Source organism: Anomaloglossus baeobatrachus, chromosome 6, assembly GCF_048569485.1.
Source record: "Anomaloglossus baeobatrachus isolate aAnoBae1 chromosome 6, aAnoBae1.hap1, whole genome shotgun sequence".
Taxonomy (NCBI): domain Eukaryota; kingdom Metazoa; phylum Chordata; class Amphibia; order Anura; family Aromobatidae; genus Anomaloglossus; species Anomaloglossus baeobatrachus.
Genome location: NC_134358.1, coordinates 135,328,088 through 135,349,256, shown reverse-complemented (window position 1 = coordinate 135,349,256; position 21,169 = coordinate 135,328,088). Strand labels below are relative to the sequence as shown.

General features: G+C 40.1%; 1 protein-coding gene across 1 annotated transcript in view; it reads left to right on the top strand.

Moving 5' to 3' along the window:
• The window catches only part of XKR4 (XK related 4), a 369,005-nt gene that overhangs the window by 174,900 nt on the left and 172,936 nt on the right, over positions 1-21,169 (top strand). The window lies entirely within an intron of this gene.

Genomic DNA, 21,169 nt, shown 5'->3' with positions numbered 1-21,169 from the left:
GAACACTAATTGCCGCCCTTCAAGCCGACCTATAAAAAAAAACACTTATTTTTTATGTCGTCTTGATAAAGGCTGTTGTGCGGCTGAAACTTTGCCATGCCATTGTTACTGTCTGATATGTTATGACATAACGGGTACAACTTAGGAACAATTCTGGAGGCTTTGGAGGGAGTCTTTTTTTTGTTTTATTGGTGGAGGCATTTGGGTGGAGAGGTACCCCAAGACAACACAGAAATACAGGAGTGGATTAGAGAAATTAGCCATTGGAACTGAATATGTTCCGCACTTTGGTAGGGAATCTTTGTGCCAATCTCTAGGCTAACACGCTTGCATGGGGGTAACGGGTTTTGTAACGTGCCATTATCCAGCGTCTAATGCTATGGTTTTCTTGCATGTCCTGATCCTTCAGAATGGCATTGTATTTCTTCTTATACAATATATTTCTTCTTCAGAACTTTTCTAATCTAACATTGGCTTTCTTCGAAGATTGCGCAAATGATGAAAATAATAGACAAACATGGCTCTAGATAAACAGCTATTGTTAAACAGTTAGAATTATTTTTTTCTCTAACAGAAACCATAAAATGGTAACACTGCTGAATAACTACACAAAACCTAAAACTGGGGAAATAGAAAATGTCATTTTCAGTTTGTGCTCGCTGAATGGCTTCTGAGTGACAACGGACTCTATAATCCAGGCTAGCAGTAATTTAGTGTATAGAAATCAGAAAACAAGGAGAGACATGTGTTAGTCCCAGTAAGCGCACTGTTATATGAGAATGACGTTTCTGTTATACCTGTATATATAGAACGAGATTCAGAAACTCCTACATCAATCTTCAGTTGTAAAACAGATGTGACATTACGGATTAATCCAGGCACAATAATCTACATTAATTTTCACATTATAATGGAACTTTCATGTGTTGGGAGAAAGCATCTAAAAAATGGACAGTTCTCATAGTGGATGTCGGTGATTGTCGCCAGTAGTACATGAGCACAGTATTGCATAGCATACTGGTTTTGGGGGTTCTTTGTTAAAGGGGTTGTCCACTACTTTTACATTGATGGCCTATATATAGAGACCGCGGCTGGGTACTGCACATCCGCCTTCTATCAGTCAACGGGGCAGCTCCGGAACTGAGTATTTCTGGCTACCTTCTGCCACCGATGGCACCAAGAACAGCTGATTGGCAGAGGTGCTGGGTGTTGTACCCCGACTGATCAGACATTGATGACCTATCCTAAGGACAGCCCATCAATTTTGAAGTAGTGGACAACCTCGTTAATGCTCAAAGCTATGATGCCACAGAACCCAGTTGGAAAGAAAGAAAGCTATGGATAAAAAGCGCAATAAGGTCTTACCCAAGTAACATACAAAGGTGATAAAAGTTTTGCACTATCCTTGTAGGGTTGTGTGACACAAAAACAGGTAAAATCAGAAGTGCAGCTGTTGCAAAATCCACATGCTGAAAGGCAAACAAAATAACAGGAACCAGAATAAACTGTGGAAGAAATCTGTCCTGGTAGTAGAACATGAAGGTCTAAAACACTGAGAAGTGTAATGTAGGTGGTTTATTTCAACGCATTTCGAAGTGTATCCTCACTTCTTCATCAGGAAGTCCACCGACCTCTATCAGTTAACAGGCCAGCTCTGGAACTGAGCATTTCCCCCTGTCTTTTTTGAGAAAAATGTATTATTTCATTCACTTCTATGTTAATCCTAAAACTCACAGCTCCACAACTGTCTAGAAAAATATATATATTTGTTTTTCAATTTATCTTACTGACTTTCAAAATCTATTATAAACTAATTTGATACCAGGAAATCCACAATCCATTACCACATCCTGGTCACCATCTTACCCTTCCTGAAACACTCCCTAATTAATTCCTAGAATGGTAAACTCAGGTTCCTAATGATGAAGAATTAATTGAAGCATCTTGTTAGTGGACAGGTTACTGAACATGGCAACAACAAGCTGATAATTGCATGAATGTGGATACAGATCCAAGGACATACATAAAATATAGACTGCTCATGGAGCTGCTACTGGGTCCTTACACAAAGATGCCTCATACTGATACTGGCCCATTTGTGTTATTCAGTAGATGAAAACCCAACTCATGCTCCTCCTCTCTCACCAGCTTTTTCTTTGCTTATTGTCTTAGTGAATCATACTGCCCTACTCTTCCACAATTATTGATAAAATGGGGGGCAAACAAGCCCTGAGATATTCATGGCTAGTCATGGAGCTGAAGTAGGCCTCATTATTTGTATCACTTTTCTATGCTATCTATGGCACTACTCAAAAAAATTGAGTATCTACACTTCTATATCATTAATAAGTATGCAAAATTTGGGTTGATGAAAATTGTTTCAAATCCAATGACTGATTCTCACTGTATGTTTTCTTATGCCCTGGTTTAATAAAATGGTTCTATTTTTAACCATCACATATGGGTGTTGCATAAAACACAATTGAAATTACGTACTCATGAGATGACATAAAAAATCTTTATTGCTTCCAAAAAGATACACAATATTTTTTTTATCTAATATATAAAGCTGAATGTGTGTGTGTATGTGTGTGTGTATGTCCGGGATTGGCATCCGCACCGTCGCAGCTACAGCCACAAAATTTTGCACACTCACACTTCTGGACCCCGAGAGCGTCATAGGCTATGTTTCGAGGGGAAATTTTAACCTCGCTCTTTACAGTTATTCGCCAAAAAACTTGCCTCCATTAAAGCGAATGGAGCTGGGAGCCACAGTGCAGCCAGAACTTCAGAAGAATGTGCAGCCATGCCCTTATATGGAATGTTGGCAAGTCACAATGCAGCCAGGGAAAGAGACAGACACAGACAGGGAAAGAGGCAGACACAGACAGGGTAAGAAACAGACATAGACAGGGTAAGAGACAGACACAAAGAGACAGACACAGACAAAGAGACAGACTGACAGGGAAAGAGACAGACAGGGAAAGAGAGGGAAAGTGACAGACTGGGGGAGTGACAGACTGGGGGAGTGACAGACTGGGGGAGTGACAGACAGGGAAAGTGACAGACAGGGAAAGAGATACATAGACAGACAGGGAAAGAGATAGACAGACAGGGAAAGAGATTAAGACAAACGGAGAAAGAGACAGACACAGGGAAAGAGACAGACAGACAAAGAGATAGAGAGAGAGAGATATATACAGAGGGGGAGACAGACAGAGAATGGGAGTGAAACAGAAAGACAGTTACTATCCCGGGCAGCGCCGGGTGCTATGTTGTGAGGCGAAATTTTAACCTCGTGCGTTCCAATTTACCAATCAATTTTGCCCCTATCTACATAATGGGGAAAAAGTGAAACGAAAAGTGTTGGGGGCAAATTGACAGCTGCCAGATGTGAACAAGGGGGACTTAAAGAATGAGAGCGATGGTGCCAAAGAGTATATACCGTACAGTTGCTAAGGTGGGGCCCCGACATGGGATACTCACCACACTCGGGGATATGAACACACACACAAAATGCACCACACACTATCACGTGCTTCAACACATATACCACCCTCAGCACACATCTCACCACACATACACCAACCTCGCCACATAATCGCCCTAAAACACACACAAGTCTGGTATTATCCTTCAAAAATAAAAATCGGATTAATAAGCAGCCAAACTACAAGAACAACAAATGTAACACACAGGAAATACGGCAGCTGTCAGTCACATGACCTGTCTATTATGTGTATGTGTGAGATAATATATACTGTCAAGGGGGGAGGGCTTTCTGTTGCCTGGAGATTTATCAGGCTGCCAATAGCAACCAATCACAGCTTAGCTTCTATTTTGCTACAGTTAATTAATCTGAGCTCTGATTGGTTAATATAGGCAACAAAGGACATTCTCAGTATGTGTGAGGTCATAGGATTTTAAATCTGTGTGGAATATCTGTGGTGTTGAAATATATGTTGTGAAATGCTTCTATTAGCTTAGTTTTTGCCTTTTAATAATTACATTTCTATCTATTTGTTTTGTGGTTTTTGTGTGCAGAATACATTTTTGTTAATACACTCTATTTTGTTAACAGCGGTTATTAACCCGGGCGAAGCCGGGTAGTACAGCTAGTATATATATATACAGTATATATATATATATATATATATATATATATATATATATATATATATATATAATATATATATATAAATACACAGTACAGACCAAAAGTTTGGACACACCTTCTCATCTCTAGAATAACTATTAAGACAAGACTTTGTGCAGCAGGCCTTCATGGTAAAATAGCTGCTAGGAAACCACTGCTAAGGACAGGCAACAAGCAAAAGAGACTTGTTTGGGCTAAAGAACACAAGGAATGGACATTAGACCAGTGGAAATCTGTGCTTTGGTCTGATGAGTCCAAATTTGAGATCTTTGGATCTAACCACTGTGTCTTTGTAGAAAAGGTGAACGTATGGACTCTACATGCCAGGTTCCCACCGTGAAGCATGGAGGAGGAGGTGTGATGGTGTGGGGTGCTTTGCTGGTTACACTGTTGGGGATTTATTCAAAATTGAAGGCATACTAAACCAGCATGGCTACCACAGCATCTTGCAGCGGCATGCTATTCCATCCGGTTTGTGTTTAGTTGGACCATCATTTATTCTTCAACAGGACAATGACCCCAAACACACCTCTAGGCTGTGTAAGGGCTATTTGACTAAGAAGGAGAGTGATGGGGTGCTACGCCAGATGACCTGGCCTCCACAGTCACCAGACCTGAACCCAATCGACATGGTTTGGGGTGAGCTGGACCACAGAGTGAAGGCAAAAGGGCGAACAAGTGCTAAGCATCTCTGGGAACTCCTTCAAGACTGTTGGAAGACCATTTCCGGTGACTACTTCTTGAAGCTCATCAAGAGAATGCCAAGAGTGTGCAAAGCATTAATCAAAGCAAAAGGTGGCTACTTTGAAGAACCTAGAATATAAGACATATTTTCAGTTGTTTCACACTTTTTTAAGTATTTCATTCCACGAGTTTTAATTTATAGTTTTGATGCCTTCAATGTGAATCTACAATTTTTAGAGTCATGAAAATAAAGAAAACTCTTTGAATGAGAAGGTGTGTCCAAACTTTTGGTTTGTACTGTATACATACCAAAGTGAGAAAACCGGGCACCGCTTAATCCAGAGAGAATGCTGTTTGTTCGTTCCTAGAAAGCATAGGATCCGGGTGCACGTCCTAGGGCGTAGACCATATGTATATCCAAAAGGAGACAGAAAAGGCGGCACTCAGCGGCGTCCAAATGCAGAATTTGTTAAAAAATTCATACCAAGGGGTACAACGTTGGATGACGGCGAGCCGTTTCACACCTTTGTGCTTCCACGGGTCCTTTGTGCTTCCACTGGACCCGTGGAAGCACAAAGGTGCGAAACAGCTCACCGTCATCCGGCGTTGTAACTTAGTTCTCACCCTCCCCCACTACCTCTACCCCTTGGTATGAATTTTTGAATAAATTCTGCATTTGGACGCCGCTGATTGCCGACTATTCTGTCTCCTCTTGGATATGGATATATATATATATATATATATATATATAAATATATAAACACACATATTTATTGAACATTAATTCTCCCATTGTATTGTAAATTAATTCCTGCGCCTTTTTCTTTGTTCTCTTCGAAGTTTCTCTCGATACCTCTTCTCTTATAGAAGGCCTGTGGATCCTCTCTGTGAGGCATCCAATAATCGTCCCCCATCATGTTCATGTCCCTTCTATTTTGGTATCGTCGTTCCATCTCCTTGACATCCTGATGAAATCTTTCTCCTTGCTCTTTGCTATCAGCGCCAAGGTTTTCGGAAAAGTAGTCCAAATAACAACTCAAAAAAATGTAACTTGAGATTTATCAGGCGACCCAAGGCTTTGAAACATTTCATCATGTTCTCCATGATGGCTGTAAATTTGGGATCTTTTTTTATTCTCTAGAAACTTCTTAACAATTTCTTTAAAAGAATCCCAAGCCCTTTTCTCAACAGCTTTCATTTTTGCTTTGAACACGTCATCCTTCATGAGTTTCCAAATATCCGAACCCACAAAAATGCCTTCCTTCAGCTTGGCTTCAGACAGTCCCTGAAACTTGGTACACAAAAAGGTGTAAAAGCTGGTAAAAGCTTTCACAAACAATTTCATCAGTCCAAGCTTAATGTGGACTTTCAACAACTATGTTCTTGAGTCCAGGTAGCACAAATGTTCTCGTTGGCCAACTTTTTGGCTCCAGTGATGACTCCTATCCTGGCTGTGTCATTCACACAAAAAGCATGGATACTTTGTGTATCTTCCTTGTTGCCCAAGGAGCAAATAGAGAACTTTCAGATCATCTAAATTTTCATAGCTTTCCTTCGAGCGCACAGAATGTACTACCAGAACTGAAGCATACTTGTGCAGTAGCAGCTTTCAGACTTTTTTGGTTGAATCAATAGAGTCTCCACTTATCCACATTGTACTCAATGGTAAATTTTTTCATCAGCCCAGGAACATCACAGCAATCCACTAGAGCACCATCTTGAGAAAAGTATGTAAGAAATTCCTTTTCTCTGCTTCTGTACCATGAAAAACAGGTAGCAAGAGCTAGCAGGTTATTTTCCTTTAGGCTGGAGTCACACTTGCGAGTGACTCATGCCAGTCTCACATCACATCACACACAAAAGATACCCCAAGAAACTAATACAGGATGCCTATAAGAAAGCAAATTCCCTAACTCAGGAAATATGTGTACAACCAAAACAAATGGATGCCCCTAAAAAAGATGAAAAATCCAAATTATCTAGATGGAGCCTTGTCACCACATATTGCCAACCCAGAACTCAAATTGAGAGACTAATTAATAAATATTGGTTCATACTAAAAGGTGACCCCATACTAACAGATTGTTTACCAAAAAAAACAATTATTATATACAAAAAAAACAAGAATTTAGGCAATCTTATTGCACCAAGTAATACCCTTCTGAAACCAATAACCGTTAATACGAACAACCCCGATACATGGGGATGTTACCCATGCCATACACCAAAATGTTTATGTTGTCAGGTAATCACAAAAAGAAAAAAATCCTTCATGTCAAAAACTACAAAGGAAGTTTTTATAATAAAACAGAGATATGACTGTCACTCTACATACGTAATATACCTGATTGAGTGCCCCTGCGGTATCCAATATGTGGGAAGAACTATTCAGGAAATGCACGCACGTCTGAATAAACATCGATACAATATAAAAAATGGCTATCCCCTACATAGTATCTCAAGACACTATAACAGTGTGCATAATAAAAATCCAATGATGGAACTTACTATTATAGATTCTGTGGATATGAAAGATCCACAGTCAATAATCAAACTTACTAAAAGGGAAAGCTACTGGATCTTTAAATTGGGCACACTGACCCCTGAAGGTCATAATATAATGATAGACAATGTTGCTAAATATTAATTATGACCTGGTAGAAACATATGTGCACATAAACAAGTGTATATGTAACTACAGACATGTTGTCATATGAATACATACAAATATAATAAAATAAACCTAATTAAACAAATAAAAAATTAAAAAGTAATAAATATAAAATTATCAAATAAAACAGATTAAAAATAAGTTTTTTCAGAGGAATATTTGAATATAAATCTACTGAAAGAACAAAAAACTATATTAGCATGAATTTATTATAGAAATGAATGTTGGTTAATTTATTTTGGTAGAAGAATAAACTGATCGTATATGTATGTGTAGATTTTGTATGTGTATGGGTATATGTATATATATGTATACATATATATGTGTATATATATATATATATATATATATATATATATATATAAATGCGGCCATGAAGGATTTTTAATTTTTTAAATTATTCTAATTGATATAAAAACTAATATAAGTCCTTTTTAATATAATGTATAGAGATAAATTTTATGGTTCCTGTCCTTTATAGTTATCAATGGTATATGTTTTCACAGATATATATATTTTATACGATATTTTATATGCTATTTTAAGACATTAATGGTCCAGATTAACTTGAATATATCTATAGTTTTTATAGTTTTTTTTGTAACCTATATCCGACTCATTTTATCTATCTTTTAACTATTTTTTATTCATTTATTTTTTCACTACAAAAAAACACCCCTTTACTGGATACTAAAAGGGTTAAAATTGTTTGAACCTTAGACACACCCATAAGCCCCATCAAAGAGGCTGTTTTATCTATAAATTTGATGTATATCGGCTCTTGCTACACCTGATGATGGCAAGTTTATCTTGCTGAAACGCGTTGTGATAACAAGAGCTTTATTTTAATCTAATTGTCACGAATAAAGCACAATTATTCACAAAGAAAACCTGAGATAATAGATCTATTATTAGCGCTCAAAGGACCGGCTTTATCTATTTTCCATACACATCACCCGGCACAGCCGCACACTCTCCTGACAGGAGCGGGTCAGCTGCATGTATTTCTATGCAGCTGAGATGCTCCTCTGGAGAGCAGCAGGCCGTGGCGGGTGATGTGATGCAAGACTCACGAAAGTCACGCACGAGGCATTCGCAAGTGTGACTCTGGCCTTAGTCAAGAGAAGAGGCCTCAAACACGCTGCCCGCGGGCCGCATGTGGCCCCTCAGGCTACTTCTTGCTGCACGCAGGCATGTGAACCCGGTAATGATCTCAGCTGGTACAGGGGCTACAGCCATCAGAGCTTTATTTCAGGTGAACGTTTTGCTGGCGCTCTGCACAGTCAAGCTCTCTCTGCACAACTCAATGCCAGCCGCTGGCCAATCAGGGCAATGCAACTGACGCGTATGACCTAAGTTGCTTGCCTCTGATTGGCCAGTGACTGCTATTAGAATAGTTGTGCAGAGAGCGCTTGACTCTGCTCGGCGGCGGCCAAATGTTCTTCTGAATTTCAGATGGAGCGCTGACAGCGGCTGCGATCTTCAAGGGAGGCTTGTGCCTGCAGACCACAGGAAACAGGGACGAGGATGCTGAAGGAACAGAGGACAGGTGTGAGGAGAATGTAAAAAAAAATCAAAATCGAGCATTTTTTTTTTTCACCAGCAAAAATGTTTTTTATATATATGTGTATATATATATATATATATATATATATATATATATATATATATATATATATATATATATATATATACAGTATATATATATATGCAAAACAAGTACAGTTGTTAATAATATACAAACGAAAAATGTTCAAAAACAGTGATCCGAAGGTGTATAGAAAATAAATATGGTGCCAATAAAGATGTCACTTTGTCCTGAAAAGAATGCAGCCCCCCAAATGATTTCTTTTCTATGTGCGGCCCATATACTCAGCCGAGTTTGAGACCCCTGGTCTAGAGCCTAATAGTTCTGCATAATGTTTATTATGGTACAAGTTACTGACTAAATTATTTAATTCAAGCTGTGAAAAAAGCTGTGACTCGTTGGCACTATAGAGCCAGTGTTTCTGAAAAAACTATGTGATGTAATTTTCTCAATATTTTTACTGAGCTTAACAATTGAAAGTATATAATAATCACCTCTCACTTTTCAAACAATTTTACCCTTGCAGATTTGTGTAATTAATCTCATATACATCATTAAAAAAGGTTGAGAATATGTAGCAAATACAGTCTGATTAGATATGAAGAGTTAATTCAAATTTAGAAAGCATAGCCTGACTTTGCATATATGTAATCACGCTTTAAGGAATATTGGACATGGGACACAGTTGGGTGCTGACGTCTTTATAAAATATTCTAAGCTTTCAGTGTACATTTCCATAGACAGAAGCTGTTAATCACAGAGGGGGGGTGGAGTCACAAACCACTGAGACCCACTAATGATGTAGATAAGAAGCTTAAACAAAAATAGCAGTAAACAACAAAAAAATATGCGATAACAGATGCAGATCTGAAATCTCTGTTTTAACTCTTGCAGCATGCTGTTTTAAGATTACATTGCAGAAACCTGCTAACAGAGTCCCTGTTACATCACCGCCGGAACCTGCTCCAGCGACGTCTGCTCCAATCGCCAGGCAATGCCGTGTTCCTACCGTGGATGGTGCTGGTGATGGGAGAGGAGTCGATGCCAGCGGCACCGGTGGGCGCAGGCTCCGATCATCCACTGGGATGGGTTATTTTAGGATCTGCAGTACCGCTGGCTGACTGTGGGTGACGTGTGTCTTCGAGCTGAAGTTGGCAGCGTTCAGCTGCAGCCAATGAGAAGACACCACACCCTTCTTATTTCCCCTCCTGTCACATGACCACTGCCAGAGATAGTTCTGATTTCCTGGCTCCTGTTCCGCCCTATTCTGTTTTGTGATTCCTGTGTGCTGACTTCTGCGTATTTATCGGCTACCCTTCTGCCTGCTGTTTTTGGACCTCGCTGCCTGATCCGGATTTGACCTCTGCTCCATTTTCTGATTACGTCCTTGTCTGCCGTTTCTGTCCCTGTTCTGATATTCCTGGTTTGACCCTGCCTGACGACTACTCTCATCGGACTGCAGCCTTCCACAGGTAGTCATCTCCAGGGCCCTGTGTAATTCCAAATCTCTGTATAGGAGTTAAAGGGTCCTGCTTGGTGAGTGGCTTCCCTCTAGTCTGTCCATTACATTCCCCCTGAGTTTGTTGATCCAGGCAGGAGTTACAGTCCCTTTAAATTGTTAAGGTAAGGGTATATGTATAATAGAGGTCAATGGAGCTGAATAATTGGTTCTATCCTTTTTGATATTGAATGTCTAAATCTGGGGTAAAGCTGGCCATACATATTATATGGCTTCACCCATCTCAGCCACCTCTCCCATGCACCGAATATTCCTCCGTTCTTCATGGGAAAGCCTCTGACAGACATCTCTGACAGACTGAGAAAACAATGCGATTGACCGGACCCATCAATATTGGTTAGTCTAATGCACATGGGGGCTTAAGACCTCATCTTTCCAGAGAAATTCCATAATTGCAAAGAAGGATACAGGTAGGCCACCATATGGATATGCAAAGATTGTGGAGGGAGATACATCTAGCCCTTCTGTGTTTGGTGTCAAAATATGATACCATTACGGGGGTCCAGTTTGATCATCACTCATCATATATCCCACTTCAATATTGTAACAATGAGTATAATAATTTTTAATGTATATTATCTGTTACATTTTTTTAATGGAATTGCTCTGTCAGAAAATGATCTCTTGCATACATCAGGTTTTTATATAAATATATTTTGTCATGTTTTATTCTTTTATTTCAATTTTTTTTAATATAACTATCTATGCTAAATAAAAAAAATATTTTGACTCTACCTTAGGCCCATTCATCATGTTCTTTTGACCAGCCATCAGGACATAAGCATCAATATATTGGCTCTGTCCTAACTGAGTTGTACTGAAGTATTTCCTGGACATGCTCTGCTATGGGCAGGAAAGGTATCTCCTATTATGAATTTGGATCCTGCTTTACCTACTTTAGGCTAGTGCCACACATCCGTGCCTCCGGTACGTGTTTGGCATTTTTTACACGTACCGGAGACACGGAGACACGTACAGCAATGCCACCCTATGGTAGCAGGCACACACATGTAAAACCACACGGAACGTGTGTCCGTGTGCGTTTGTACGTGTGTGCGATTTTCAAAGCGCTGACATGTCCGTTTTTTCACCGGCAGCACGGGTGTCACACGGCCCGCACCCGTACCACACGGGTGTAGTGTGGATGCGGTCCCGTGTGACACGCGCCGGAGAAAACACACATGTCAGTGAAAAAAAAACAAAACATTAACTCACCTTCTCCAGCCCTCCTGTCTCTGCCGCTGCTGCCTCTTGCTGCCGACCGCCGCTCATTATTCTCATTGAATATTCACTTCACTGCCTGGCAGCAGCAGCAGCGGGGAGACGGGAGGGCTGGAGACCGAGGATCAGCACCACGGACAGCAGCGCAGACAGCAGGAAGGACCAGGTGAGTATAATAATTACCGGTTCTACGTGTGCTATCGCGGATAGCACACGTAGAACACACGTGTCACGCACGTACCAGAGACACGTACTTACCTGCACGCAACACGCAGGGAAAATACGTGTCTCTCGGCACGTGCGTGAATTTCACGTGAGTGTGGCAGAAGCCTTATGTAGAGTTGCTACCAATCATTATAAGCCTGTCTGTTGTGATAATGAATAGGATAACTGAAGTGAGCACTAATATATATATATGAGTGCAAGCCAAAAATACATACTATATATAAGAATAAGGCTGCACATCAAACTTAGATAATGGTATAATGCCTCAAGCATATGGACAAATATTGGAATATACAATGAAAAATGCTACTTGCTAATTTGAACATGTGAATAATGAATTGCATACCTGCTATGAATATTAGGAAAAAGGAGATATTTAGCAATCGCATTGATCAATGTAACTGAGCCCCAAAGCCTCGTCAAGGCATATCTCTATATTGGGGTCCCTAGCTCTGTGACCCTAACTGTGTGTCATCTCATTGCAATTAAAAACTGCTATGGGTGGAGAGGGGTAACTAAGGACTTTCTTATATAGGAGATGGAAAAAACATGGCCGAAAGGGGCGGAGCTGTGTTCACATTCAGAAAAAAAAAACTACATATAACTGAATAGGATAACTGAAGTGAGCACTAATATATATATATGAGTGCAAGCCAAAAATACATACTATATATAAGAATAAGGCTGCACATCAAACTTAGATAATGGTATAATGCCTCAAGCATATGGACAAATATTGGAATATACAATGAAAAATGCTACTTGCTAATTTGAACATGTGAATAATGAATTGCATACCTGCTATGAATATTAGGAAAAAGGAGATATTTAGCAATCGCATTGATCAATGTAACTGAGCCCCAAAGCCTCGTCAAGGCATATCTCTATATTGGGGTCCCTAGCTCTGTGACCCTAACTGTGTGTCATCTCATTGCAATTAAAAACTGCTATGGGTGGAGAGGGGTAACTAAGGACTTTCTTATATAGGAGATGGAAAAAACATGGCCGAAAGGGGCGGAGCTGTGTTCACATTCAGAAAAAAAAACTACATATAACTGAATAGGATAACTGAAGTGAGCACTAATATATATATATGAGTGCAAGCCAAAAATACATACTATATATAAGAATAAGGCTGCACATCAAACTTAGATAATGGTATAATGCCTCAAGCATATGGACAAATATTGGAATATACAATGAAAAATGCTACTTGCTAATTTGAACATGTGAATAATGAATTGCATACCTGCTATGAATATTAGGAAAAAGGAGATATTTAGCAATCGCATTGATCAATGTAACTGAGCCCCAAAGCCTCGTCAAGGCATATCTCTATATTGGGGTCCCTAGCTCTGTGACCCTAACTGTGTGTCATCTCATTGCAATTAAAAACTGCTATGGGTGGAGAGGGGTAACTAAGGACTTTTTTTTCTGAATGTGAACACAGCTCCGCCCCTTTCGGCCATGTTTTTTCCATCTCCTATATAAGAAAGTCCTTAGTTACCCCTCTCCACCCATAGCAGTTTTTAATTGCAATGAGATGACACACAGTTAGGGTCACAGAGCTAGGGACCCCAATATAGAGATATGCCTTGACGAGGCTTTGGGGCTCAGTTACATTGATCAATGCGATTGCTAAATATCTCCTTTTTCCTAATATTCATAGCAGGTATGCAATTCATTATTCACATGTTCAAATTAGCAAGTAGCATTTTTCATTGTATATTCCAATATTTGTCCATATGCTTGAGGCATTATACCATTATCTAAGTTTGATGTGCAGCCTTATTCTTATATATAGTATGTATTTTTGGCTTGCACTCATATATATATATTAGTGCTCACTTCAGTTATCCTATTCAGTTATATGTAGTTTTTTTTTTCTGAATGTGAACACAGCTCCGCCCCTTTCGGCCATGTTTTTTCCATCTCCTATATAAGAAAGTCCTTAGTTACCCCTCTCCACCCATAGCAGTTTTTAATTGCAATGAGATGACACACAGTTAGGGTCACAGAGCTAGGGACCCCAATATAGAGATATGCCTTGACGAGGCTTTGGGGCTCAGTTACATTGATCAATGCGATTGCTAAATATCTCCTTTTTCCTAATATTCATAGCAGGTATGCAATTCATTATTCACATGTTCAAATTAGCAAGTAGCATTTTTCATTGTATATTCCAATATTTGTCCATATGCTTGAGGCATTATACCATTATCTAAGTTTGATGTGCAGCCTTATTCTTATATATAGTATGTATTTTTGGCTTGCACTCATATATATATATTAGTGCTCACTTCAGTTATCCTATTCAGTTATATGTAGTTTTTTTTTTTTTTTCTGAATGTGAACACAGCTCCGCCCCTTTCGGCCATGTTTTTTCCATCTCCTATATAAGAAAGTCCTTAGTTACCCCTCTCCACCCATAGCAGTTTTTAATTGCAATGAGATGACACACAGTTAGGGTCACAGAGCTAGGGACCCCAATATAGAGATATGCCTTGACGAGGCTTTGGGGCTCAGTTACATTGATCAATGCGATTGCTAAATATCTCCTTTTTCCTAATATTCATAGCAGGTATGCAATTCATTATTCACATGTTCAAATTAGCAAGTAGCATTTTTCATTGTATATTCCAATATTTGTCCATATGCTTGAGGCATTATACCATTATCTAAGTTTGATGTGCAGCCTTATTCTTATATATAGTATGTATTTTTGGCTTGCACTCATATATATATATTAGTGCTCACTTCAGTTATCCTATTCAGTTATATGTAGTTTTTTTTTCTGAATGTGAACACAGCTCCGCCCCTTTCGGCCATGTTTTTTCCATCTCCTATATAAGAAAGTCCTTAGTTACCCCTCTCCACCCATAGCAGTTTTTAATTGCAATGAGATGACACACAGTTAGGGTCACAGAGCTAGGGACCCCAATATAGAGATATGCCTTGACGAGGCTTTGGGGCTCAGTTACATTGATCAATGCGATTGCTAAATATCTCCTTTTTCCTAATATTCATAGCAGGTATGCAATTCATTATTCACATGTTCAAATTAGCAAGTAGCATTTTTCATTGTATATTCCAATATTTGTCCATATGCTTGAGGCATTATACCATTATCTAAGTTTGATGTGCAGCCTTATTCTTATATATGTTGTGATAATGAGACTGCTGAAAAGTTTTCTGTACAGAACAGGATGTGTGGTATAAAGCGGGCTTTACACGGTACGACATCGCTAGCCTTTGCTGGCGATGTCGAACACGATAGCACCCGCCACCCGTCGTACAGCCGATATGTGGTGATTGCTGCTGTAGCGAACATTATTGCTACGGCAGCGTCACCCGCACATACCTGCCCTGCGACGTCGCTCTGGCCTGCGATCCGCCTCCTTTCTAAGAGGGCGGTTCGTGCGACGTCACACGGCAGCCGTCCAATAGAAACGTAGGAGCGGAGATGAGCGGGACGTAAACATCCCGCCCACCTCTTTCCCTCCGCATTGCCGGTGGAGGCAGGTAAGGAGTTGTTCGTCGCTCCTGCGGTGTCACACACAGCGATGTGTGGTGCCGCAGCAACGACAAACAACATCGCTAATAAGCCGATAACGATTTTTTATTTCAGGACGACCTCTCTGCGGCAAACGATTTTGCCCTCTTTTGCGATCGTTTAAGATCGTTCTTAAGTGTTACACCCTGCGATCTCGTTAATGACGCCGGATGTGCGTCACAAACACCGTGACCCCGACGATAATTCATTACAAATATCGTAGCGTGTAAAGCCCCCTTAAGGCCTAATGGTCAGTGTGAAATTGCAAGATTTTTTTTTCTGACATGGAAAATTGGGGGAACAGAACTAAATAAATAAAAATGCTTTTTATATAAAAAACAGATTTAAACAATAGGTCAGCGTTTGTCAAGGCATTCCCTTTGACAGCATAAAGCCACTGACAATAGTGTTTTTTCCCGATTTGTTGGCTTTTGGTAAATGTAGGTTTATGCACAGGGTCTACATTTTAGCTATCTCTCGAAAAGTCAAAACCAAAAGACAAATAGCCGAGCAATACCATAGTACATTCTGATTTTGTTATGTTCTGAATCCCCAATGACAAAAGAAAAACAATCTTTGTAGCAGTGAGCGTCCTGAGCAATGAATCGCACAATACAATTACTGGAGGCCATTGTTAATCATAAGTTTAGAACAAACGGGGGAGAAAATAAATTATTTTGCTCATCTGCTTTGTTAGGTAAGGCCATCTTATCTGTACAAATTACTCTACTCAGGATGTGTTTGATTTTCATTCTTTTCCAATGCTGATCTATTAAACTCAGGAGAGGAAAGCTTAGCTGCCATCCTGCCGCCAAATCTCGCCGAAAAGTGGAGACATACTTATTAAACTCTGCAGCCGAGACACGTTTCATTTATTATCTGCCTGCAAACTGGCAGCAGACAGTTTAATTAGTGAAGGCTATTATTAATGAAAGCCGGGAAAGCCGTATTAGAGGGAAAATAGGACTTATTAAATATGTCTACCATAAGACTGTACTTGCTTATAAAAAAAATTATATTCAGGAAAGGTTGGAAATTCGTTCCAGATATCACTTCAAAGAGTAATGGTAAAGATTTGTATCTGCTGTTCATTGCTAGATATATTTTGTAGTTATACCAAAAATATACATATTACAAAATATTGATTAGAAAAAAATTATTAGGAAAGAGGGCCACCCGACGATGGACTAATTTTCAGGTTAGGGGTCAAAGATAAAAAATGAATAGTTTCTATATGCACACACTTTTCAATACTCTATTTTAGGCTAGCGCCACACATCCGTGCCTCCGGTACGTGTTTGGCATTTTTTACACGTACCGGAGACACAGAGACACGTACAGCAATGCCACCCTATGGTAGCAGGCACACACACGTAAAACCACACGGAACGTGTGTCCGTGTGCGTTTGTACGTGTGTGCGATTTTCAAAGCGCTGACATGTCCGTTTTTTCACCGGCAGCACGGGTGTCACACAGGCCGCACCCGTACCACACGGGTGTAGTGTGGATGCGGTCCCGTGTGACACGCGCCGGAGAAAACACACATGTCAGTGGAAAAAAAAAAAACATTAACTCACCTTCTCCAGCCCTCCTGTCTCTGCCGCTGCTGCCTCTTGCTGCCGACCGCCGCTCATTATTCTCATTGAATATTCACTTCACTGCCTGGCAGCAGCAGCAGCGGGGAGACGGGAGGGCTGGAGACCAAGGATCAGCACCACGGACAGCAGCGCGGACATCAGGAAGGACCAGGTGAGTATAATAATTACCGGTTCTACGTGTGCTATCGCGGATAGCACACGTAGAACACACGTGTCACGCACATACCAGAGACACGTACTTCCTTGCACGCAACACGCAGGGAAAATACGTGTCTCTCGGCACGTGCGTGAATTTCATGTGAGTGTGGCAGAAGCCTTAAGAAATATATTCCATATTTACTGGAAAAAATATAAACACTTTTTGGTTTTTCTCCCATTTTTCTTGAACTGAACTCAAAGATCTAAGACATTCTGTTCACAAATTTGTGTAAATCTGTTAGTGAACTTTTCTCCTTTGCCGAGATAATCTATCCACCTCACAGGTGGAGCGTATCAAGATGATGAATAGATAACATGATTGTTGCACCGGTGTGCCTTAGGGGTGCTTCACACATAGCGAGATCGCTAGCGAGATCGCTGCTGAGTCACGGTTTTTGTGACGCAGCAGTGAGCTCATTAGCTATCTCGCTGTGTGTGACACTGAGCAGCGATCTGGCCTCTGCTCGTTACACACAGCTATGGTTCATTTTTTTTACGTTGCTCTCCTGCTGTTAAGCACACATCACTGTGTGTGACAGCAAGAGAGCAACGATCTGAACGTGCAGGGAGCAGGGAGCCAGCTTCTGACAGCCTGCCGTAAGCTGTAACTAAGGTAAATATCGGGTAACCAAGGGAAGCCCTTTCTTGGTTACCCGATATTTACATTAGTTACTAGCACCGCCGCTAGTCCATGCTCGGCGACCATCAAACTTAACAGAACTGGAATTGTTTTGTAAACAGGAATGGTCAAATATACCTTCATCCAGGATCCAGGAACTCATTACAAGCTACAGGAAGTGACTAGAGGCTGTTATTTTTTCAAAAGGAGGATCTACAAAATATTAATGTGAATTTTATGTTGAGGTGCCCATACTTTTGCACCGGTCAAATTTTGTTTAAATGCGGATTACACATTTTCTGTTAGTACAATAAACCTCATTTCAATCCAGAAATATTACTCAGTCCATCAGTTATTAGATATATGAAACTGAAATAGCTGTTGCAAAAACCCAAATTGTTATAAAGAAAAAAGGTTAACATTAATAGGGGTGCCCAAACTTTTTCATATGACTGTAGTTGTTTTTTTAATAAACAAGTGCAATGACCATTTACAGAGTTTTCACAGCAATCATAAAATAGTAACCAAAATGCAAATAATAATAATAATAATAATATTTATTCATTTATATAGCGCTATTAATTCCATAGCACTTTACATACATTGGCAACACTGTCCCCATTGGGGCTCACAATCTAGAGTCCCTATCTGTATGTTTTTGGAGTGGCCCCGATTCATCATTTGTGTGGTTTGTCAGGCACTTTCCTCTTTTATGTTTTGTATTAGTTGCTGATTTTTGTACAAAATTCATCAAAATGACCCAGGTGTTTTGTGAATTTGGCGCAAAATCAAAAATGGTGTGACTTCGTGTTTTGGTTGTTGGCGCTAAAAGGAGCATCTAAAGTTTGGCATACTCAAAAATACATTTAGGCGACAGGAGTGAAGTTGCGCCAAATTTTTGCGTCTTTTTAAAAAGACGCTATTGAGAAATCAGGCTAAAACATCTGGTATTGCTAGAGAAAAAAAAACAGGTAAGCACATAAAATAGACCTATATTGAACAGAGTGCAAACAAAAAAAGCAAAATACAAAACTAGACAAAAAAGAAGTGCAAAAGCAATGATGAGTCAGGGCCACAGTATTAACAAAAATGCACCTTGTCCTGGTTTGGTCCAGTCACAGGGTTAAATTTGAGATATAGAAAAGCAATTCACAAGATCTGCCTTGTGAGTTTGGTTTAATAGGGTCAAAGTGCTGGTAAGTCAGTATGTTACACTGCGGCATCCATTATTATATCCGAAAAGGAGCTCGAGAATTGGGCGATCAGTCTCACCAAATTATGGGAAGGTTGCCCCCAGCAGCTGCTGCATTGTTGGATTGACCTTTGGCAGCCATTGCTCACATTCACTAATGCATAGCCTACAATTACAGCCCGCCATGGATAAAACTGCTTATAGATCTGTTTCACCTTACCCAACACAAGGCCTGTAAAAGCTTTGTGGGATGGATGTGAATGGGCGATACAGTACAATAATCACACTGATATAGTTTCATTAGGTGAAAGCACGATTAGACCATATGTCAAAGCTCTCCCCTTATTAATCATTGATGACGATCCAATATGAGATAATTGCATGACATCAAAGTCATTAGATAAAATTGTCTTCTATCCTTATGGTGCCATTTTTACAGACATTTGATATGTTCCCATTATTGAAATGCAATGATCCCAAAGACAGGGTAAGAGAACCCCGGGGCAAAGAAATGATTAAGATTGCATTATAGTGGCCAGACAGCCATTAACATTATTTATTGTTTCTTTTCCATTAGGATCATTGTCTGAAGACTTGTTGGCTAAAAACCATCCACCCAGTATTAAGCCTTCTAGGAGATAATATAAGGGATGGTGCTAATGTGTAGTCTGCTCCAGGCCTGCAGTATATAATGCCCTGGAATCTCATAAGAAGTATCCTTAAAGGGAACCTGTCACCAGGTTTTTCCCTCATAAGCTGCGGCCAGCACCACTGAGCCCTTATATACAACATTCTAGAATACTGTATATAAGAGCCCAGACGATCTTTATAATGTAAAAAACATCTTTATAATACTCACCTAGGGGGCGGTCAGGTCTGGGCGTAGCTGCTCTTGGTCTGACGCCTCCATCCCTCCATCTTGTGGGATCGCCATCCTCCTGCCCAGCCCCGTGTGCACGACGCGCCCTGAGTCATTAACACTCAGAGGCCTCCATTGCGCTCCTGTGCGTGCACACTTTGGTCTGCCCGACTGAGGGCAGATCAGAGTACAGTAATGCACATGCACGGGCGGTCTTTGACCATTTCTCACAACGCTGCATTACAGTACTTTGATCTGCCCTCAGCAGGGCAGATCAAACTGCGCAGGAGTGAAATGGCAGACTCTGTGTGTGAATGATGCAGAAAGCGTCATGCAGATGGGGCTGGGCAGGAGGATGGTGATTACACAAGATGGAGGAGGCGCTGGATCAAGATCAACGACACCCATGGAACCTGACTGCCCCTTAGCTGAGTATAATAAAGATGTTTTTTTACTTTATACAGAGTAGCCTGGGCTCTTTATATACAGTATTCTGGAATGTTGTATATAAGAGATCACTGGTGGTGGCCACAACTCATAAGGGAAAAACCTGGTTACATGTTCCCTTTAAATGCTCGATGTTGGATCCATTAAAGCCATAGAAATATTACACTTAACATTGATATATCTACTGTACGTCTCACGTCATCATGTGAATACCCCAATCGTACCATTTTTGGTGGCAACAATAGACAGTACATAATGTTGAACAGGCCTCTTTATTCTTCAAAGATTATACAACTTAGAAAATCTAGTAATATCTAGAAGGAATATTGATTGTAGTCCTCAGACTGATGACTGATCATAAGAGAGGTAGGGTCAATACTGTAGTGTTGGAGTGGTAACAACAGCTGCAGACTTATGTTGGAAGGACTGTGTTGGGTGAAGAGCACGTGGCATTGTCTAAATTATTTTGTTGTGGTCATATAGCGTCTTAGTTATTTTTGTTTATGTCATTTTTTTCTATATACTCCTTTATGATGAAGATGATGGCTGCTTAATGTCCCAAGTAAAACAGATCATTCTTCCACTATGTCTGATTGCTGATAATTTTGCTGAAAGCTGAAATCTATAGCAACCTGAAGG